The 23,619-nt window shown below is 38.6% G+C and overlaps 1 protein-coding gene across 3 annotated transcripts in view; it reads left to right on the top strand.

Moving 5' to 3' along the window:
• APBB2 (amyloid beta (A4) precursor protein-binding, family B, member 2) overlaps nucleotides 1-23,619 on the top strand; it is a 382,672-nt gene that overhangs the window by 105,431 nt on the left and 253,622 nt on the right. For all 3 annotated transcript variants that reach the window (XM_010858831.1, XM_010858830.1, XM_010858829.1), the window contains one exon: nucleotides 5,727-5,832. The gene's annotated coding sequence lies outside the window, so the exon portion shown is untranslated. The remainder of the gene's footprint in view (nucleotides 1-5,726; nucleotides 5,833-23,619) is intronic.

Below are 23,619 nucleotides of genomic sequence, written 5' to 3'. Positions count from 1 at the left end.
GGAGTTTCAGCTTTAGCATCATTCCTTCCAGAGAAATCCCAGGGCTGATCTCCTTCAGAATGGACTGGTTGGATCTCCTTGCAGTCCAAGGGACTCTCAAGAGTCTTCTCCAACACCACAGTTCAAAAGCATCAATTCTTCGGCTCTTACTGGCTTTTATAGGTTATAGCCTGCCATATAAATGCTTACATTTTGCCAAATTTGTTTTCTGTCTTATTTCTTTCTGTCTCTGAATACATATACTTTAAAAATACTTTTGCTGAACTATTTAATTAATTATAGAGGTCATGCTTGACCCTGTACCCCAATTACTTCACGTTATTTCACAAGCACAAGAGTGTTTTCCCACACAGCCCGTAATACCGATTCAGATTTCCCCAGTTATTCCAGTAATGTCTTTTATAACCCTTCTCCTCATCCAAAGTTTACCAACAATCATTCATTGCATTTTGTTTCTTTTCCTTTCATCCAGAACAGTCACCCTGTTTTCATTTGTTTTTGTCATTCGTGGCACTGATATCTTGGAAAATTCCAAGATAATTTTCTTATAGAAAGTACTGCAATCTGGACTTGATTGTTAATTTATGGTAAGATACAGATTAAGCATTTTGACAGACACGTCACATAGTGGAGACATGTGGCGTCCAGTTACCCTCTGATTGATTATACCAGCCATCGCTTGGGTAAGGTGGTCTGCCAGAGCTCTCCATTATAAGGATACCTTTTCCCCTAGGTAAGTGATAAGTAATCCGAAGGGTGATGCTCTGAGACTGTGTGAGTATCCTGTTCCACAGCAACCCTTCCCCTAATGGTCTTCGTTGTCTATTAATGAGCCTCGACTGAATCAATCATTGCGTCAGTGGTTGCAAAGTGGGATTTTCTGTTTCTGCTGTTCCTTTGGTGTTTGTTAGCTGGCTGTCTTTGTAAAGAGCATTCCAGTATCCTCCTTTGCATGAAGATCTGTGGATTTATGGTTCCTTTTTTTAAGTTGAACGTGTTACAGTTTATTCATATCATTCTTTTCCTTGTTCAGACTGTACCACATGGGCCTAGTGGGAGCCCCTTTCAGGCAGCTCCTTTGTCCTGTGTCATGTCTGCATTAATATTTGAGCACTTCTTGCTTTCTGGCATAGTGAGAGGTTCTAGGTTTATATTGTACTTTCCTTACCCTCCAGGCCTGGATTCAACTATTTCTCCAATGAGTTACAGTGTTGAGAAAGGCAGGATCTGGGTATTCAAGCTTTTCTCTAAAAATGCATATAATCCAGAGAAAGTTAAAATTCATGAATCATTTGTTTAAACTTCCTCAATGCCCAGCTTTGCTGAAATATTCACATGGAGTCATCAGGAGTCTAGAAGTTGGAAGGGAAGAACCAGTGAAAGGAAGAGGCCATGGATATTGAAGGTCACTGGGCTTTGGACCAGAGGTGGCTCAGTGATGCAAAAGGGGGAGTGAGATGGTGCCAAGACCAATTTAGATTATGTTGGAATTCTGCCCAGGGAGTGACTAGAGAGCCTGAGAAAATAATTTCTGCTTATTTTCCAGGTAGACTCTGAAAATTGGTTGCCCTTTTTTATATCCAGTTATGCTGAGAGAGTGTATGCCCCTGAGATACACGTATGCTAATTCTTAGAGCAGTTTAAGAAATATGGTTTCCATACTGAGAATCCCTTAGTGTGAGGTGTGTATAGGTAAATGCATATTTCAGCATGTTTTCTTGTAAAAATTAAAACTCATAGTTTTTATTTTTAACACTCCTAATTGAAAACAATATTTGAATTTACTTGTTGATTATAATATTTGGTTGCAAATTATTAAAGGCACATATGTGCAGCATTTTAGGCAGCAACTTATAAAACATAGAAGCCAAGAATTTCTAAGTTATTTTCTAAAGTAATCAACATGCATTTAATAAAATGAAGCCTTTGCTCTTGAATTTGAACCGACTGATTTTTCTGGAACTCAGTATCACCTCTGTGATCTCTCTTTGTAGATAGCGTAATTAAAATGTTCAATTTGCCTTTTCTATGAAACAAAACAAAACATGAAGCCAGGAGTTAATTGTTTCCATATGATGGAGAACTTTCGAAAATGCTTAAAAATACAAAAGCAAATTTGAAACAGAAGGGTTTTGTTTTTATTTGTTTTTCATTGAAGTCAACATTTTTGGAAGTTAAAAAAAAGAACAGACTAGTACATCTATGTACAATAGAACAATGGTTATTATTCAGATGTATACATTACATGTTACAGATGCTTTGTAATTTTGTGAAACAGCACCCCTCCCGTCCCTGATTTTTAACCCTCAGTGCATTCTTGAGAATGGAGAGTGGTACTAAAGCAATTACTCTACACCAAATGGTTACTTGGTATTTGATAAGCTAGCAAGGTTACACTGAAAATGAAAAGGGGCACATCATTTAAATGTGCTGCTGGCCAGCATAAGTAAGTGAACTCAAGTGTGTGGTGGCCAAATTGCCCCACATTAGCCCTTGACTCCTGAGTACTTTCTCCATTCAGGTCTTATGGGATTTCAGTGCACGGGATTAAACTAAGCAGACTGATGACTAAGGAATCACCATTTTTGGCAAATGAGTCATTTTCAAAGCCCAGTTTTATGGTTATCGGGAAAATTGTAATATAGCTGACTTCTTTCGGAGGTCATAAAGATCCAGCTCTCTTTTCTTACTTTCTGTTGAAAACTCCCCTTAGTGAGGCATTCATCCCCATAACCAAAGCCATTGCTTCTTATATTTCTTTAATCTTGATCTTGTTTGAAAGGAGTTATATCCAGGGCACAGTTTCTTCATCCATAACTAAATTTCTTTTGGACATTAAGACAGCTTGTATGTAATTATGTAATTAAAAATCTTCCTTAATCTGGATTTTACTAAATCTATAACTGTTTTAGCCAGTAAAAGCAAATTATATTTTGGCTTTTATAACTGATCTATATACTTTGAACATCTCTTTTGGGACTGTATTTGCCTTTGAATTATGAGATAGAAATTACTTTCTGTGACTGTTAATGCTTGTGGAAGTAGCATCTGGTGTCCTTGTTCTTGGGCTGGTGTTCATTTTACTGGCTGGATTCACATTTGAAATTAAAGTGGGATAAAAAGAGTTATTTCCCACCAGATGCCTTCGTCCTATTTTTATATAGCATATTGTTATTTCTAACTGTAAAAGTAGACATGATTATTGTGGAAAATTTGGATACCACAGAAAAATGCAAAGAAAGTAAAAATTATTCTACTCTTTTTGTTATCTTTAACTAGCAACTTTTCAAATATTGACTTGTTTTCAGTCTTTTTTTCTAGATATAGATACTTTTAAAAAATTGGGATCACATTGAACGTATCATCCATCCTATAGCCAGCACTCCCCAGTGAACACTGCTTAGAAACATTTTCTCATTTTGTTAAGTATCTTACATATTTAAAAAAACTGTTTATCCGTTGCCAAACATTTGTTTTAAAATTGCTTAATATGTTATTGTAATGGAAAACTTTTTGTACATATCTTTATGTACATCTTGGACTTTTTTAAAGGATAAATTCAATCTTTTAAAGATGTATTCATTTCAAGGAATGACAAGTAATTCAGTTTGTCCTCTCTCGCAATTCCAGATAAGTCCTCCTCTGCAAGAATCTGTCTTTATAACACCATCATGTTGGTCTCTCCAGAATGGTACAGTAACACGTTATTTATTAACAAGACCATCAGGGAACTTCTAATTAATAAATTTTTCACGTAACTGAAACACCCTTAAAAGTGTTCATACTAGGTTACTGTAAAACCTAAAATGTGAGTGAGAGTCTTTCTAAAATTGTATGACATATATTTGGAGAAGGAAATGGCAACCCACTCCAGTAGTCTTGCCTGGAGAATCCCATGGACAAAAGAGCCCGGTGGGCTACAGTCCATGGGGTTGCAAAGAGTCAGACATGACTGAGCGACTAACACACACACATGACATATATTGCTATTGTCTTAAACATAATGAAAATATATGAAAATCATAATTTAACTCCTCTGATTTAAATCACAAGCAGCCTTATAAACAGTGGTTATTATACAGTCGGTTCTGCTAAAGTGCAATACATGTGTTTCTAAAAACTGCCACGCTATGCAGAATCATGACACACTGCCTCGCTGCCCTGCCCCCGCCGCCCAACCAGTGCTTAAGGGATAGTGGGATTAGGGACATACACTCAAAAACCTTTCTCAGTGACATGTTAAAAAAAAATAGAATGGAAACTGGATAAAAATCGGAGCACAATTTTACACATATGTGTTGGGTTAAGAAATAAATAGATAAAAGTATAATAAAGCACTTTACCTTGAGAAAACCCTGATGCTTCCTGTGGACTGAGGCCCTGGAAGGGTTACAGCTTGTGAGCCATTGTGAGGTGATGGCAGTGGGGGTAACCTGAAATCAGAAGCAAAGTTGGGACACCCGGTGTGGAGGACCGTGGCTTGGCACCCTTGTGGGGAGCTGAGATCGCTGGCAGGTATTCGAGGTGTGGCTCTGTGCATTCTGTGTAACCTTAGGCAGCGGGGTTCCTCCCCATGCAGTCTTCTGCTGTTACCCTGTGTTTCTTGCAGTGTGAAATCGTGCCTAAACAAATGTGAAATCCGAGTTATGCTCAGGTTGTTCCCTGTGATATCAGACACGAGAGTTAGAGGAGAACAGAGTGTACCATGTGGTACTGCACTGATGTCTCAGGGATATTCGTGTAAAAACAGAAAAACTTGGCTTAAGAGTCCACACTATTAGTGTAATGTAACAATAACAGCAGAACAGTAACAGTACTCTAAAGCGTAACAGTGACAGTAATAATAAATGATGCCCATTGATGTTTGTGGGTTTCTGACTGCCTGTGGTGACGGTACTTTCTGTCTCCTCCTAATGGACCTATTTCTCAATCTCTCATGGCTTTTAAACAAGTTTATCACACTTAGAATAACATCTTGTGTGCAGCCCTGGCACTGCGGGAGAGCCTGACAGGTTTAGACTTCAAATTATGATTTACCTGTGGCGTCTGTTACACCTAGTGAAACTCGTTTATCTTATGAATGAGTTACTACCTATGTATTCATTTGCAAGATTGTGAGAGGAAGTAACTGATGTTTTAAGTGAGAGCATCATCGCACAGAATTTTCAGATTTTCTGTTTCATTAGAAAAAAGTTAACAAGACTCTTCTCATTCCCACATGCAAAAGTGAAGTGCACTTAAGTGGGTACACCTGACGGGCATTTATAAGTTGCTGATGAATTTCTTAAGTTGTTATTGTTCACGTCTATTTACAACCCGCTTCTGTGTTTGTGAGATGAGCTCATCTTTGGAAGGTGGGGCAGGCAAGTGTGATTTCAGAAGACCTTCCCTCCCAAGTTGCAGTATAATTAGAAGTCCAGATCCTCCCTCAGTTGCTTTTTATGACTCCCTGAGAAGGACATTTTTACCGTGAATGGTTGCCAAGATGCCTTGCTGGTTCCTGCTTCAGTAACTTTAATAAGGTGACAAGTCAAAACACCATCTAGATTTAGCAAGTCTCGTTAGTGTTGTTCTGAAAGAAAAGTAGATATCACAGTTCATCATTTAGATATTCCAGTGAAATCTGTATTTTAATTATGCATAGAGACTCTGAATAGCAATGTGGTATTTTGATTTTTAATTTCTAATCTGACTTTGTTAACTTTTTGTCTCTACACAATTTCTAGATATATTTGGGCTGCCTGACCTCACTGAGTCATTGCTAGTAATTAACAGGACTTTGTGGGAAAAGGGAACTTGCCTTCTGAGCTTTGTACCAAAGACCTGGGAAAAGTAAGTGTTTTTCTAACTTGCTTTAAAAAAAAATTCTGTTTAATTTGTCTCAGAAAGTTAATAATGTGTCTGTCACTTTTCTACTTCCTTTCTTTCCTGGCTTTATAAGTTTTATATGCGCTTATGGGCTTGAAACGTGGAAAGGGACTCAGGAACCTTAAAAAAAAAAGAAAACCTTCCAAGATATTAGGATGACTTTCTGCATTGTGCCATTTCTTTGGGATTTCATAAGCTGAGTCCTCAAGGTTGTGATAAAATCTTTTACCAGGTGCTCAGAAGATAAATTCTAAAGGTAAGAGTGTAATATGGTGTGATAGAAAACTGAGTTCAGTTTTCTGAGCTTCAGGCATTTTAGACTTTTAAATAAGCTCTTTGGTTCTGAATTCTTTAGGATAAGAATGAAATCCATTTGGTTCTTTTCTTGTCTGGAAAGGAAAATAAAATTGAAAATCATGTGTTCAATAAGTCCCTCATGTAGCTTGGCCTTAGAAGAATTGATGCACCTATCAGTTCTATTATTTTACAACTTAGAGAAACTTGAAGATAGTTTGAGACACCTGTAGGAAGGCCTTGACAGAAAAACTTATTTGGTGCCAAAAAGTTCAGTCTTATTCCCTGATCTTTTTGAAAAGAAAGGTAAAACGGGCCCTAAAAATAATAAAATCAGTCTGCTTTCTTGTCGATATTACTTGGAAATATGAGTGGCCGCTAAGAATGCAAACAAAATAGCACACACACACTCATGCACACTCACACGTGCGCACCCACACCTCCCTTCTGGTGTGTTCCAAAAGCAATATCATTGGCAATAGGAGCTGTTTGCTCATTAAATCACTACATAGTTTCCTAAACTTTGTATTTCTTGTGTATTCTAACTCCTCTACATTTCTGACAGTACAAATGAGATAGTTGAAACATTCCTAAAACAAAGCAAGATAAAAGAACCTTACTCTAGAAGGTTCACAGAAGCATTAAACAGTAAGATCAGATTTTATCGTTATGTTGTTTGTCATGTAAATTTATTTATAACAAAATTGTTTGTTATATGGAAATAATTATAGTAAGGTAAGTTATGACTCTTTTGAAGTTAAGTAAGATAGTCATACTGAAAAAATATTATACACACCACAGAATATACACACACACCGCGAAAACACTTTCTGAGAGCTATGAAGTCTCTGCTAAAATATAAATCCACTGAAAGCAAGGACTTTGAAAATTTTCTCCAAAAACACTTTTCTGTTTATAGTGAAATATTGGCAGTAGTGATATACTGTGGTATTAAAAAAAAAGTCAGTGGAATTTTTAAAAAATAATAGCAATATGTTTATTAATAGCTGAGTTTTTTAGTTTGTATTCACATATTGACCTTAAAATAATGGAAATCCTATGTGGTCTAATTGTTATTCCATCCTGGAAGGATATTTGAAAGAGGATTATGTTGAAAGTCACCAATCTGTTCACAGAAGTGGAACGAAAAGAGCAAAAGATTAATTCTCTGGGCTTTAGGATCTCAATATTTGCAGTGGTGTTTGGGTTGGAAATATAACAGTCCCAGAAAGTGAGCTACTTGGACTGCCTTTCAAATGATTTAGCATTTCTTTAAAATTTTATATAGTCCCTGGTGAAATATTTTCCTTCTGTTACACCAAAATATTCCCTTTGTGACATTGCTGTAAAAGTTACTTTTCCATTTTGTAGAAGCGAGGCCTTGGTAAGACCTTTGATCACCATAATAAACTAAAAACAGTCCCTGTGGTACCAGAGGGACCACGGCAGAAGAAGCGTACTAAAACTGAGGTCATAGGTGAAAATTTGTATGCACGAAGGATGTTCACAGGTGACTCTAAAGTTTAAAAAGGTGATTATAATGTGGATGCTACGCATAAATCTAGTCGTGAAGAACTAGTTGTATGGAAGTAAACAAGGGAGAGGGCAGGGCAGGGGGAGATAGAGGCAAGTCCCTTCTGAAATTTACAGAAGTCACGGGTGAATGTTTCTAATAGCACTTGGAGAGCCGTACGTGCGTGCTGAGTTGCTTCAGTTGTGTCCGACTCTGTGCGACTCTATGAACTGTAGCCGGCCAGGCCTCTGTCCATGGGATTCTTCAGGCAAGCATACTGTTGTGGGTTGCCAAGCCCTCCTCCAGGGGATCTTCCCAACCCTGGGGTCAAACCCACGTCTCTTCAGTCTCCTGCATTGGTAGGCAGGTTCTTTACCACTAGTACCACCTGAGAAGCCCTTATAAGAGGTACTTAAATGAATTAGTGACTTATTTTGGGGGAGGTAAATGCACAGTTTTACGGGAAATTCAGAACCCTAAACAACCACCATACTTCCTTTGAACTCCCACTTGTCCTGTGCTTTTATTTTTTTCCTAATCACAAACATGTTTTCAAAGTCTTCCTTGTTTCAAGTATGAAATTATTTGAAGTAGGTTTCTGAAAACTTGAGTCTATGACAAGATTAGATGCACTTTTGAAAAATTAGGCATGGATTATTTAAAAAAAGTAGAAAGTAGCTTCTATTTTATTATTGTCTTTAATGCATATATGTGTTTCTTTTTATGTTAATACTGCCAGTGTAGAATATGCTATGAATTATTTGGTACCTTGCCTTTTCCACTTAATAAGTCATGAATTCCCATGCTAATAAATGTTTGTCCACAATATCATTTTTAGTGGAAGAGAAACAAGTGGATCTTAGCCTTTTGTTTAATTTGAGGTGATCCTGGCTTTCAGTTAGAAGGGAGTAAAAATATGTGAAGTATATGGTGAGAGTTTTTCATCTGCAAACAGATAATAGACTAGAATTCACCTTCTACAATCTCTATAGAGCGTTTACTGTAAAAAGACATGTTCTGAATAGGAGGCTTATGGGACTAGATATGTGTTCACAATGGTGAATGTCACCGTTTGACAGGCACTGTGTGTAAAACTTTGCGCCTTCTTTGGTCCCTTTGTTATATTACGGGAGTGCAGGTGACATGTTCCTCCTGCTTAGCTGTCTTCATCAATATTTCTGTGCCTAAGAAAGGATTCTATCTATGTTATTTCTCCCTCCCAAGAAGTTCTAAATATCTCAGATAAGGTGATGGGTACAGAAGGAACATTTCATAGGCTTTGGGATATAATTTCTTGGAACAGATTGAAATCCACATCAGTTGGAGATGCGAAATGTATTACAGATCTTTTATGCCTTCTCAGTTTTAGGTTCATTTATTAAACCAATATTTTTTGCACAACTTCTGTGTGCTGGGCACCGTGTTCAGAGCTCAGTGTTCAAAGATGAATGAGATATGCTCTTGCTTTCAAAGAACTTAATTTGAGTTTCAAATTCAGATTCAAATTACATTTATTCAGTGTGTACTATGTGACGAACAGTCAGCTGGATATTCTTAAATGAGGTGTTTGACCACTAACATTCACTAACGATATTCATTGATCTATCTCTTCCAAAATAAATCATGAGTAGAATTTTCTCATCTTTAAGTTTTTTTATTATTTTTTCCTAAACTTTTGGTATCTGCTACTACTTGTTAAGTTAAATTAGCAAATGGAAACAAAGTTAGTAAACAACAAGCATTTAATTGATCAATTTAGAACAGTGATTTAAAAAACATGTGTATATATATCTATAGACATATGAGCATGCACGCACACACACAAACACGTAATAGTTGGGAACCAGTATGCATATATATGGGGCTTCCTTCATGGCTCAGTGGTAAAGAGTCTGCCTCCCAATTCCGGAGACATGAGTTCAATCCCTGGGTTGGGAAGATGCTCTGGAGAAGGACATGGCAACCTACTCCAGTGTTCTTGCCAGAAGAACCCCATGGACAGAGGAGTCTAGTGGGCTATATAGTCCATGGGGTTGCAAAGAGTTGTCAATTAAACATCACCAATAAAACAACAATGCATATAAGGTAGTTGTAATTTCTCCTAGTAGGATAGTTCATAGTTCACATGGTACAATTAAATATACTAATTCTGATATTCTGCCCTTAGACTGGTTCCACTGTCTGAATGAATGTGGAAATCAAAGTATTGAGTCACTGGATTGTCACAGTAATTCTTAGGGTAGAGATTATTGAAACTCAGGGGAAAGGAACTTGCCAACATTCACACAGCTAAAAAATGTTTGACTTAGGATTCTAACTGTAATGCATCTAACTTCAAAGCCCATGCAGGACCCATCCAACTCTGGAGAGCTGGTAGAGAAGACAGACTCACAAATGTTACGAGCCCGTGGAGGAAGGGCAGTCATTTCCCAAGGAATCAGGGATCTAATGTCACATTAGACAAGTTAGCTTCCCTTGTGGCTCAGCTGGTAAAGAATCTGCCTGCAATGTGGGAGACCTGGGTTTGATCCCTGGGTTGAGAAGATCCCCTGGAGAAGGGAAAGGCTACCCACTCCAGTATTCTGGCCTGGAGAATTCCATGGACTGTATAGTCTGTGCGATTGCAAAGAGTCGGACATGACTGAGCAACTTTCAGTTCACTCACAATGTCACATAGCTGGGAAGTGGAGTGGTCAAGACTAAAGCCCAGTTCTCTATGACTCTCATGTTTATGCTCTTAATCACCATGCTATGCTTAGAAGTAATCTTTTCTGTGTTTCAAAACTCCCTTAATACCCTACTCAAATCTCTCTGATAATATGTTCTGATTTTATCTTTTATAGTTTTTAACTTGGGTATAGTTAATTACATAATGTTTAATAAACTGTAGTCTTGAGGGGGACTTCCCAGGTGGCACAGGGGTAAACAGTCTGCCTACCAAGCAGGAGATGTAAGTTTGATCCCTGGGTCGGGAAGATCCCCTGGAGGAGGAAATGACAACCCACTCTATTATTCTTGCCTGGAAAATTCCATGGTCAGAAGAGCCTGGCGGGCTACAGTCCGTGGGGTTGCAAAGAGTCAGACACCACTGAGCACTGAGAGTGTGTGTATGCACACACACACACACACACACACACACACAAGGTCTTGAGCACTGGGATCCAGTCTCATTCACGTTTTTTGTATGTTTTTCATAACTCTTTGCTCAGTAAATTTTGCATTGGTAAAGTGAATAATTTCTAAGATATTTTGTCTCCTAAAATTCAGTATTTTAAAATTATATATGTAAAGCTTCTGTTGCAGTTATATCAAGTGTAACTTAAAAGGGGGGGGTGGTCATTGGATTTAGTGTGATATTTATTTATTTACCTACTTATTTAATAGTTTGATATCTAGATTGATCTCGAAAGTTTCAGGAAATTCCTGATGCCATTTTATCTAAAAATTTATGACTTGCTGTCCAAAACTAGACTAAGTTTGGAAGCTGAGACTAAAACACACTTCTAGTACCTTTTGGAAACTGTAAAGCTGTCTTGATGCTCCTTTGCCATGGTAGGTATGAAACTGTCTTAAATAATATTTTTGAGTCCATAAAAATATACTACCCTATCATTCATGTAGGTGAGGACCTCAGTTTCTAAAAATATGTGGAACCCTTGTGTTGATGGTCACTACCGTTGAGTGACTTGTCTAATGTCACATAGCTGGGGAGTGGCTGGACTCAGATTAGACAACAAACGGAAGTACTTTTCTGGTTCAGGGCAGATTATGGGAGATCCCTGGAGTCAGGCACCCTAGTTTCTTGGCTTATGAACTCTGTGACTTATGGCAAGAAAACATCTGTAACATGAGAGTGGAAAACAGGTTATGAAAGTAGGTTCGTGTACCTGGTTCATTGGGAATTTGGGGAAAAAATGCCTGTATTCAGATGGGAACCACTTTTGCTCAGATATTCTTTAAAGGCTAGAATTGTGAACTTGTAAGACAGAATGTGATGGTTCAGTATTATAGCACATATTTATCCCATGATGACCCTTGGGTGTCTTTAAGCCAGAGTTCACCTTCTCTTGTAACTATTGTGTTTACTTCTATGTGCTCCAAGGAGGTAGTTTAGACTGTGCTTCATGTTCCCTATGCTGGAGGAGAGTAGGAAAGAAACATTTTCCAAAGAAATGGAAAATGTTACTTGAGATCAACATTGCCACTGGGCTTTGAAAAACTCTGGGGTTTCTTTCATCTTCCAGGCGAGTAGCACAAGTGAGCAGTGAGGGAGGAAGGCAAGCCCTGGGGAAGGTTCATAGCTTCTCTGCCTCTGTTAGTGGAAAAGAGGAAGGTGAGGGCCCGTAAATAGCTCTCATGGCAGGTCCAGGTATGTGAGAGCACAGGGAGCCGCTTATTCCCCTGGCTGCTGCTCAGCCTGACGGGAAGGAGACCACAGGAGAATGGATCTCAGAGCCTGGCTCTACAGCAGAAACAAATGCGTCCTGGCCATCACAGGCATGCATTTCATAGATTTCAAAGATTTGTGATGTTACTCTCTCTTGAGGTTTAATATCTTAGATTGCTAGAAGAGTGAACAAATTGGATAAAAATACTCTTTGGTCTCAGTCTGATTCTTGCACTTTTTGACTGCTTAGTTTTGCCCTTCGAAGGAAGGGCAGACTTGGCCTGTACATTCTTGATCATGAAAGCAGGAGCTGTCAGTAAATACTGAATTTAAAAACCACTGCCAGGGTTACGTCCCCCAACTATGTGACCTTGCAAAAAAGCTTCAGTCTCCTGTAAGCTGGTAGTCCCTTAATACATGGATACCCTGGCAGGGAAAATAAAATCCCGTCCTATCCCTTTCCCTTTTACTTGTGAACTAATTGTTGTTTTCCTGCATTTAAAAGCAGATGTTAAACTCTCCCTTTGATGTTCCACAGCGGACAGACTCCAGTTGTGTGTTACAACTCCAAATGCTTATCTGTGGTTAAATGAAGACCAGCTTTGGCAAATTACATTTTGATGGTTATGTTTTGATCTGGAGCCAGAGAACAGAATGGCAATTTATTCTTTCATCTGACACACATTTATTGGGTTCCTGCCTGGCCCTTTACATAAAGTGTTTTCAGATCTCACAAATACAACAGAAAGCTTGCAAACGTGATAGTGCTATCTCTATTTTATAGATAAGGAAAATAAGGTGTAGAAAATGATGAGAAAACTTGCTCACGGTTGCATTGCTATTAAGTGAATGGGATTTGATCTTGGGTTTTTGTCTGACTCCTTAGAAAAGACCCTGATGCTGGGAAATATTGAGGGTAGGGGGAGGAGAGGACGACAGAGAATGAGATGGTTGGACGGCATCACCGACTTGATGGACATGAGTTTGAGCAAGCTCCGGGAGTTGGTGATGGACAGGGAAGCCTCTCGTGCTGCAGTCCATGGGGTCGCAAAGAGTCAGACACGACTGAGCGACTGAACTGAAAGCTGTTACTATGGTGGGGAGAGGGAGTTGTTGGGATAGGGAGATGGGACTGACTTTTCAGTGGAAATGATCGATGGAGCAAAGATCTTGATGATTGGAATATAAAACAGTTGATAAATCATGAGCCCCTGACTCATTCATTTATTCAGCAGATATTTATTGAGTATCTGTTTTGTGCTGGACACGCTCTGCGAGGTGCTGGAAATTCAGTGGTGGGCAGGTCATAATCCTTCACCAGCTTCAAGGAGGAACTAGAAATTCAAGAAAGAGTGTTTGTTGCCCCCCAAAACCTCAGTGTCTTGGGTGGGAGAGTAGAATAGGTTTTATAAAGTTTTTTAAGATGTGGAAATTTTGATGCCTTAACCAAAGTTGTAGAGTTTATTCTTCTTTTCATCAGTATGAAAAGAAAATTATCCACAAATAAACAGAGGGGTGGCTTCACTAGGAACCTTGGCATCTGTACACCTTGGTTGGGCTGCTTAGGACATGCAGAAATGGAGGCTGGAGTGAAACTATATTGAGTTTTAAACAGTGTGGTGAACAAAAATTTGAGCAATTAGCTTTCAAGGACTGAATCTAATTCACCTTTGGAATCCCTTTTTTATGTAGGAGGACTGTGCTAAGTCCCCAGTAACTCTGGTTTATTGGTTCAGTGATGGGACATAAAATAAGGAAGAGAGGGGAAAGAAACTCATATGCTTGGTGGGTAGGAGGGTTAAGATAAGGTGATATCAAGGAGGAGTGGGACAGTAGCAGTGAAATAAACCGATAAATAAAGAGAGCACATGCCATAAGACAGACTTGATTCATATGTACAAACTATATTAATACCTGAGGAGGGGATGAGTTGTGTTTAGGGAACCTGGAAATGCCGTTGGGTGTGAATACTTGAGAGAGACTTCAGCTTTCTTTTCACTTTCTAACTGGACTCTTCTGACTTTCTGTTCACATGTGAACCCACTGTTGTCCCCTTTCCCATCATGAACTTTATTCTACCTTTTTGAGACTTTGAGCCTCTAAGTGTGGTGAAAAGTGAAAGTAAAGTCGCTCAGTCGTGTCTGGCTCTGCGACCCCATGGACTGGAGCCCACCAAGCTCCTCCATCTGTGGGATTCTCCAGGCAAGAATACTGGAGTGGGTTGCCGTTTCCTTCTCTAGGGGATCTTCCCGACCCAGGGATCGAACCCAGGTCTCCTGCATTGCAGGCAGACGCTTTAACCTCTGAGCCACCAGGGAAGCCAAGTGTGGAGGTGGCTCTTGAATAAGTAGGGTGGCCCATAGGTGTCAGTTTGCTGGGGCAGTCCTGACTGTGCCTGCTGCCTGGTATTGTTTTTGATGATGCCCCCTTTCAATATCAAATGTTCTGGTTTGGATGATAAATGGCCACCCTACTGATAGGGGAATTTGGTGGCATTCTGTATCTTTAAAAAAAAAAAAATCTTTACAGTGTTCAGACTACTTTGATGAATTAATGTGGATGTAGTACTCATAAAATTATGTATTAGATTACTGTCTGATCTCTCATAAATAGAAAGAAGAGAAAATTAGCAGTACCTGAAAAGATTCAGATGTAGAGAAGTATAAGCCAATTTCAACAAAAAGAACTTTAATTACAACTAATGTTTGGCATATGCTTAGTCAGTCAGTCAAGTTGTGTCTAACTGTTTACGACCCCATGAACTGCAGCTCGCTAGGCTCCTCTGTTCATGGGGATTCTCCAAGCCAAAATACTGGAGTGGGTAGGCATTCCCTCATCCAGGGGATCTTCCCAACTGAGGGATCAAGCCCAGGTCTCCCACATTGCAGATGGATTCTTTACTGTCTGAGTCACCAGGGAAGCCCAAGAATACTGGAGTGTGTAGCCTATCCCTTCTCCAGGGGATCTTCCCAACCCAGGAGTCAAACAGTGGTCTCCTGCATTGCAGGTGGATTCTTTACCAGCTGAGCTACCCAGGAAGCACCAGTGGCTGGCATAGCCATATGAAAAAGGACATTTAAAGGTTGTCCTGAAGATGAATGGTGTTGAGGTAGTCTAGCATCCTTTGAGAAAATTTTGTCATGTTTATTTAGAGTTTCAGTGTTTCCACAACAGTGGTAATTTAATTTAGATGCATTTTCATTTGTTTTCGAAGTAGATAGTAGAAATAATTTCTTAGAGGTTTTGTCAGAGATTTAAATAAATGAGTAGAGGGGAAATTGTTGAATTCAAGTTTGTTTCTTAAGTCTGTTGAGTTGCGTCTTTTGTTGAAAATCAAATGAGGCATTCACACAGGGACTCAGAGCATACTAATAGAATATATGTTGGGATTTTTCTCCTAATAAATAGGATTAAATTGGTTTTATAGTTCATATACATAGATTTGCAGACACGAACTAGTATTTTGTCACACAGATATACGTAAAAGTTTTTTAAGTGTTCAGGAAATGCTTGACAATAGTTGCAGTATGGTTGGATAGGATTAAAATCATGCTTATTAGGATCAGTCTCTTCCATATTTTATGAGATAGTGATGGATTTACCTTCAAGTCCCATAGTTTCTTTTTCCCTCCAGGGTTATCTTTCATGCTAGTCAAGCTCATTTATGGCCTACTCTTTGCAGCCCCATGGACTCCTTTCCATGGGGTCGCAAATGGGGGACTCTGCTTTCCCATTTTACACTGCATCTCTAGCTTGGAAACATGTCCTTAATTCCCTGTGGTAGATAGAAGTTGAGTTTATGATTTTTAACAAAACCCTGAGAGTCCCATAAAATTGGCTACTAGATGTGGCAGAATGAGACCAACCCTCACGAGGCTGCCTCTCTGGCTTAGACATCGCCCCCTCCAAAAGTGATTGTCAGCATATTTGGTTGCAGAGACCAGGCATCCAATAGATTAAGGCTCTGGAAGAGTGAGGGTTTCCCTCTTCCTTCTGCCAGCTCTTTCCTTTCTCATATTAATTTCTTAGTGCTGCCTCTTCCCAGGATAATTGACAATGGCAAGTCCACCTCTCACAGGGCTGATCCTAACTACTTTTGCCAGGAATGGGATGACAGTGTTGGAGAAGGAAATGGCAGCCCACTCCAGTATTCTTGCCTAGAAAATCCCATGGATAGAGGTGTCTGGTGGGCTGCAGTCCATTGGGTTACCAAGAGTCAGACGTGACTGAGTGACTGAGCACACACAGGATGACAGCCACCACAGCTACCAGAAAGTCCAGAGTCAATACAAAGTCTTCCATAGAATCCTAGGAGGTTCCTTTCCTAAGGCAGGGCTGAGTTGGTTTAATCATATTGGGCATATACTGATGTGGTCAAGAATCTTAAAGAAAATGTTTTGTGATCACTTCATACCTGTTAGAATGACTGTCATTAAAAATACAAGAGATATTGACTTCCCTGGTGGTACAGTAGATAAGAATCCACCTGCCAATGTAGAGGACATGGGTTTGATCCCTGGTGGGGGAAGATCACACATGCCTCAGAGCAACTAAACCTGTGCGTCACAACTATGGAGCCGTGCTCTAGAGCCTGTGAGCTGCAACTGCAGAGCCTGTGTGCCACCACTGCTGAACCCTGCATGCTCTGGGGCCCGTGAGCAACAACCGTTGAGCCTGCCTCCCACATCTACTGAAGCCTGCACACCCTTGAGCCCTATGCTGCAACTTCTGAAGCCCATGCGCCTTAGAATCTGTGCTTCATAAAAAGAGAAGCCACCACAATGAGAAGCCCGTGTACCACGATGAAAAGTAGTCCCCCCACTCAGTGTAGTACAGAAAGCCTGCATGCAGAATGAAAACCCAGCACAACCAAAAATAAACAGATTGTTAAGAAAAATGCAAGAGATAAAAGTGTTGGTGAGGATGTGGAGAAAAGGGGCTTTTGTGCACTGCTGATGGGATTGTAAAATCATGTAGCCACTATGGAAAACAGTATGGAGGTCTTCAAAAAATTGAAAATGGAACCACCATAAGATGCAGCAATTCCATTTGCTGAGTATATGTCCAGAAGAAATGAAATCACTATGTGGGAGAGATATTTGCACCCACATGTTCATTGCAGCATTGTTTACAATAGTTAAGACATGCAAGTGTCCATCAACAGCTGAATGGATGGGTAAAGAAGCTGTGATATATATATCCAGTCGACTGTTTTTTCAGACATCAAGAAAAAAGAAAATCTTTCTACTTATAACAGAATGGATGGACCTTGACAGCATTATGCTAAGTGAAATAAGTCATACAGGGAAAGACACATTCTGTATGATCTCACTTATATGTAGAATCTAAAAAAAATCCTGAACTTAGAGAAGCAGAGAATAGATTGGTGACTGTCTGAGGTGAGGGGTTTAGGGGTAGGGACAAGTAATTAAAAGGTACAAACTTCAGTTATAAGATAAATAAGTCATGGGAATGTAATCTGCAGCATGTGACTGTAGTTAACAATACTGTATTATGTATTTGAAAGCTGCTAAGAGATACTAAAGTTCTCATCCCAAGAGAAAAAAATTTTAACCTTTTTATTTTGTACTGGGGAATAGCCAATTAACTAACTTACTGTGGTGATCATTTTGAAAACTGATCAAGTAAATCATTTTGTGTGGAGACTTTTTCTGCCAGCAAACTAAAGTGGTACTCCCAACCTTAAAGAGTTTTATTAGGAAAGATGGAGGAATACAGGAAACAAAAGTTCTAGTCCTGGTTTTGCTAACTGCTAGTTGTGTGACTTTGTATTATATAAGCATTCCTTCCAGGGGTCATCATTTGCTTCTCCTTAAAATGATTTTCACATGCAATATGATTGTAAAGGTCCCTGTCAATCAGGAATTCTGTGCATCTATAATACCTCCTAAAAATATACAGTACAATTTTTGAACAAATTGAGCGTCTCTGTATCTGATGATGGTGATTACCTTTCTAGACACCACCCTGGTTTGTGACTGTAGCTGTTCTGTGGAGACCCAGGCATTGATCTTGCTGGAAAAAACCATTCCACCCATTATCTGATACTATACTATTCTGTTGGTATGCTTTTCACATGCAATGGCAAATAGGCTTTCCAAGTATCCCCAGTGATCGTCTCATGCAAAAAGTTGTGAATTTGGTCCATTATCAGCCTGAATGTTCAGAGAAGGCAATGGCACCCCACTCCAGTACTCTTGCCTGGAAAATCCCATGGACAGAGGAGCCTGGTTCTGCAGTCCCTGGGGTCGCTGCGAGTGGGACACGGCTGAGCAGCTTTGCTTTCACTTTTCACTTTCATCGTTGGGGAAGGAAATGGCAACCCACTCCAGTGTTCTTGTCTGAGAATCCCAGGGATGGGGAGCCTGGTGGGCTGCTGTCTATGGGGTTGCACAGAGTTGGACACGACTGAAGTGACTTAGCAGCAGCAGAGGCACCCTGAATGTTAGTGATGATGCCATTGTATTTTAAATGTTGGATCTTCTATGTAGCTGAATGGTGGCTTTGAATTTGCAGTGCTCAATATGTTACTTTATAGGTTTATTATTTTATTATTATTGTTTGTTGGTAATTTGGAGCAGTTCACTGCTGAAATGTATTAAAAAAGAGAATAGGTACAAATTTCACAATTTCTGGAAAGAAATATCTTTGAAGCTTTGATAAAGATTCCATTGAATCTGTATATCACTTTGGGTAGTATTGACATTAAATATTAAGTTTTCTGATCTAGGAATATGGGATATCTTTTCATTTATTTGACTTGAATTTCTTTCAGACATTTTTTTGTAGTTTTAAGAATATAAGCCTTTTGCCTCTTCAAGATTATTCCTAAATATTTTGTTCTTTTTTGATTCTGTTATAAATAAAATTGTCTTTAATGTTCATTTTGGATTGTTTATCATTAGTGTATAGAAATGTAACTGATTTTGGTGTGTTGGTTTATATTCTATAACTTTGTTGAATTTGTTTATTTTACCATTTTTTTCCCTGAAATTGTTAGTGTTTTTTACATCTGTGATGGGTTTTAATGTTGTCTGTGAACAGAGATAATTTTACTTCTTCCTTTCCAATTTAGATGCTCTCACCCCGCCTCCTGCCCTGACTTTTTTCTCAATTGCTCTGGCTAGGACTTCCAGTATCATATTGAACAGAAGTGACAAGAAAAAAAAGTGCTAAGAGTGGGCATTCTTGCCTTGTTCTTGATCTTAACAGAAAAGCCTTCAGCTTTTCACCACTGGGTATATTGTTAGTTGTGATCTTTTCATATAAAGCTTTTATTTTGTTGAAGTAGTTTTCTTCTGTTCTTAATTTGTTGAGTGTTTTTATCATGAAATAGTGTTGAATTTTCTCAGATTTATTTTCTGCTTCAATTGAGATGATCATGTGATTTTTTTTTTTTTCCCGTTCAGTGTGGTGTATTACACCGATTGATTTTCATATGTTGAACCATCTTTGCATTCCACCAATAAATCCCACTTCTAATATTCTGTTGAGTTGTTTACCAGTATTTTGTTGAGGCTTTTTCCATCAATATTCATAAAGAGTAATGGTCTGTAGGATTTTTTTTCTTTTAAAAAACACTGTCTTTGGTGTCAGTATAATACTGGTTTCATAGAATGAGTTTGGAAGCGTCTTTATTTTTTTTTTAGGAGGACTTGGGAAGGATTGATGTTAATTCTTCTTTAAATGTTTGATAGAATTTGCCAGTGAAGCCATTGGTCCTAGGCTTTTCTTTCTGAGATTACTGACCAATCTTGTTATAGGTCTGATTTTCTTTCTTCATAATTCCATCTTGGTAGGTGTAATTAGAAAGATACCTATTTTGTGATATCTAGGTTATCAAATTTGTTACCATACAATTGTTCATAGTACTCTTTTATAATTGTCTTTAAATTCTCTTTTATAATTTCTTTAAAATTGGTAGTAATTTCTTTTTCATTTCTGATTTTATTTGAATCTTCTCTATTGTTTTTTAATCTAAAGTTTTGTCAGTTCTGTTGGACTGTTAAAGAGCCAACTTTTGGCTTTGTTGATTTTTCTGAGGTTGGCTTTTATGACTTTTATTCATTCTTACACTACTAACCAAATGGATATTTATATTAGTTCAATATTAGACTTCTGTATTTTGTTTTTGTCATTTTGGCAGTGAATAAGACCCCTTTACCTTATACATGTAGGTGTATGAAGGGTTTAAATAATTATTGCTTTTAAAATAATGAACTTGACTCTCTTTTTCTTCTTGGGTAATATTTTTCTTTCACAGCTTATTGTACATTTGTTCTTAAAATTTGTTGCATTGTTGTGGTTACTGTCTCAGGGACAGTTTAAGTACTGTCCCATGATTTGGTTTCCAACTGTGAAGTTCCTTATATTTTCTTCATGCCAAACTGATAGAAGTTCAGATGAGATTAGTTTTCATTATTTTAAATAAAAAAGCCAATTATTTATGAAATGGATGAACCTAGGGCCAGTAGGTAAAAAGCTAAAAATTTTAATTCTGCTTTTGTGAACCTTGACATTTCATTCACTGATGTCAACTTACTGCCTCTTCCCATGTTACTCCCTCATGCATAAATTTGAGATTACCAAAATTCAATCAGTTGCCCTCTCTGTGATTATAAACCAATAGAAAGTTTCAGCATTACTTTCAAGGGAATGCCACTCAAAGCCAATCATTTCATAGCCCCCATTCCAAGCTAGAAAATCTTGTCTAGGCCTGTTGGTTTCTTAATTACTTCTTGATAATCCATTTACTCAAGTCAAGGCTATGGTCTTTCCAGTGGTCATGTACAGTTTTGAGAAATGGACTGTAAAGAAGGCGAAGTGCCAAAGGATTAATACCTTTGAACTGTGGTGCTGGAGAAGACTCCTGAAAGTCCCTTAGATAGCAAGAAGATCAAACCAGCCAATCTCAAGGGAAGTCAACCCTGAATGCTCATTGGAAGGATTGATGCTGAAGCTGAAACTCCAGTATTTTGATCATCTGATGTGAACAGCCAACTCATTGGAAAAGTCCCTGGTGCTGGGAAAGATTGAGGGCAGAAGAAGCAGAGGGTGTCAGAGGATGAGATGGCTGGATGGCATCACCAATGCAATGGACATGAACTTGGGCAAACTTTGGGAGATGGTGAGGGACAGGGAACCTGGCGTGCTGCAGTCCATGTGGTCGCAAAGAGTTGGACACAACTGGGTGACTGAGCAACAATAATCCATTTCCATTTGGACCACAGATATTTGATCTCAGAGGTACAATGAAGACTTGACTCCTGTTGTATGATGTCCTTGTTCCTTTTATTATCCTAGTCTCTATATAGACTTATTTGTGACTCAAATAATTTACTTTGTTAAGAGATTTCTATCAATTTCCTCATAGATTTGTTAGTTTCTTGCCTAATTTTGATTTTACAGTTGCTTTATTCTGTTTATTCTTTATTTTTTCATTGATTCTAAGACATAGATCTTTCACATCTTAACATTCTTGATATTTGATGTATCTTGCAGTTGCTGACCATCTACAACTATTATTGGCAGCACTTTTGTTTTATTCTTAGTACATAAAATAGTAGTGTATCTTCCAGTAGCAGTTAGATTGATTAAATAAGTCGCTATTAATAATCATTATAACAATTACCATTGGACACAATGTTAAAATGCTACAAGAATTTGTAAATGGCAGGATAGTTTTACAATAGGATTATAAATGATGATATAAATATTAAGTATTACAAAATGTTTAGAGTGGAAAAATCACCTATAAACTCCAAGTCTAAGTACTTAAGTGTTTTTATGTGCATTTCTGTCCACTTTTCTTTTACATATATATACATTTTTATTTGTTCATAGTTGTAGTATACATCTTATTTTGACCTTTTATATTTTATTATTGTTATATCTTAATTTTCCTCTGATACAGGCCTTCGTATTTGTCACTTTTAGTAGTTCCATAATCTATCCCATGTTTGACCATAATAAAACAGCACATTGCCCAATTGATGAAGACTTAGAATATTGCCATTTTTCCTATGATAAACAATGCTTCAGTGAATGCCTCTTTTGTGTATTTTTTGATTCTTAATTTTGACCATTTTCTTAATGAAATATAGCTTTGTAGAAACCTCCTGAACTTTTGTTTTATTGTCAAGAATCAATCTTTGTATTCAGGAAAATCACCAAATAAATATCGACTATTGTAGTACTTACCATTCATTCATCCATTCATCGTTAATATATTGGTTGTTTTGTGTTCAGTTGTGTAGAGCTAAGTATTAAAAAAGTTCTGTAGGGTGTACCTCTGACCTGTATTGTCTCATACTCCAGTGGGAGACTCAGACTGGTCAAAAGTAAATACAGCAATTTAGTGAGTGAGGTCAGAAAGATATGGTACGGAAGATGTGGTAAAGTTGCTTAGTTGCATGAAGTTACTTTGACAGTATTGTTGACTCCTATCCTTTGATATAAGAAGAGTGGATATAGTCATGTCACGTAAGATTTTTTAAAGTGTGTATACTAGGCTTAATAATATGGCAGAGATGGGTCCCCTTTGACCCGTCCAACCTCTTGTCCTTCACGTGAAGTCTCTCTGGGGGCCTGTGGCCCAGTGTTCATCAGTGCTCCACGGGTCGTGTGTCTGCAGTCTGTTGAGTCCCTGCTGGCAGCAGGCATGTCACATGCCTCATTCCTCGTCCATGTCTACTACAGACTGCTGTGTTTGTAGTAAATGTTGGAGGATTGGTTTTCATTTGACTTGCTTTCAGTTACAGTTTTTCCAAATGAGCAACAGTGTTTCACCATTTTATACTTTCTTTAGAATGTCACTGGTTTAGTTTACACTGTGTGATATTGATTTATTCAATGCCATTTTATTTATATCTTGCCATATTGTTGTTGGGACTTCCCTGTAGCTCAGACGGTAAAGAATTTGCCTGCAGTGCAGGAGATCTGGGTTCGATCCCTGGATCGGGAAGATCCTGTGGAGGAGGGCATGGCAACTCATTACAATATTCTTGCCTGAAGAATCCCATTGACCAGAGGAGCCTGGCAGACTACATACAGTCTGTGGGGTCGCAAAGAGTTGGACATGACTGAGCGACTAACACCACCATATTTGTTAAAAAATTTAGATTAAGAAGGTATTTGAGAGATTATATAATCATAGAGAGATCTTTTTTAAAAAAAATATATTTATTTTCAGCTCTGCTGGGCCTTTGTTGCTGCATGGGCTTTCCTCTAGTTGCAGTGAGCAGGGGCTACTTTCTAATTGCGGTGCACGGGCTTCTCACTGCGGTGGCTTCTCTTATTGCAAATCATGGGTTCCAGGTGAAGAGCTTCAGTAATTGAGGTACCTGGGTTCCTCACTTGCAGTCTCCAGGCTCTAGAGCAAAGGCTCGGTAGTAGTGGCACAAGGGCCTAATTTCTGCACAGCATGTCGGGGTCTTCCCAGGCCAGGAATTGAACCATGTCTGCTGCCTTGGCAGGCGAATTCCTATCCACTGTACCACCAGGGAAGCTCTATATAGAGATTCTTACAGTAAAAGTT

Source organism: Bison bison, unplaced genomic scaffold, assembly GCF_000754665.1.
Source record: "Bison bison bison isolate TAMUID 2011002044 unplaced genomic scaffold, Bison_UMD1.0 scf7180017864451, whole genome shotgun sequence".
Lineage (NCBI taxonomy): Eukaryota > Metazoa > Chordata > Mammalia > Artiodactyla > Bovidae > Bison > Bison bison.
Note: the sequence above shows the minus strand (reverse complement) of the source record. Positions and strands in the feature narration are given on the sequence as shown.